Genomic DNA, 312 nt, shown 5'->3' with positions numbered 1-312 from the left:
ATGGAGCGGCTGAATCGAGCTGTTGCACTCCGTGAGCTTCTCTCCCTTGGGAAACGGGCTGGAAGGAAAATACAGTCTGATACAGTGACTAGCGCCGTGGGCAGACCAGTCGCAGGTGGACGCGGGCGGATTTCTTCTCTTATCCTTTCTTTCCTCTCCTTCACACCGTCCCAAGTCGCGCGTGGGAAGCGCTTCCCCGGATCCACCGGCGAGAGGGCTGAGGCTGCTCCACCCCGGGAGCAAGGCATAAAAACAAGATACAAACCCCCAAATCAACCGAGGAAAAACCTCTCCGCTAACACTCGAGACGCA

Source organism: Phaethon lepturus, unplaced genomic scaffold (assembly GCF_000687285.1).
Source record: "Phaethon lepturus isolate BGI_N335 unplaced genomic scaffold, ASM68728v1 scaffold35025, whole genome shotgun sequence".
Taxonomy (NCBI): Eukaryota; Metazoa; Chordata; class Aves; order Phaethontiformes; family Phaethontidae; genus Phaethon; species Phaethon lepturus.
Note: the sequence above shows the minus strand (reverse complement) of the source record.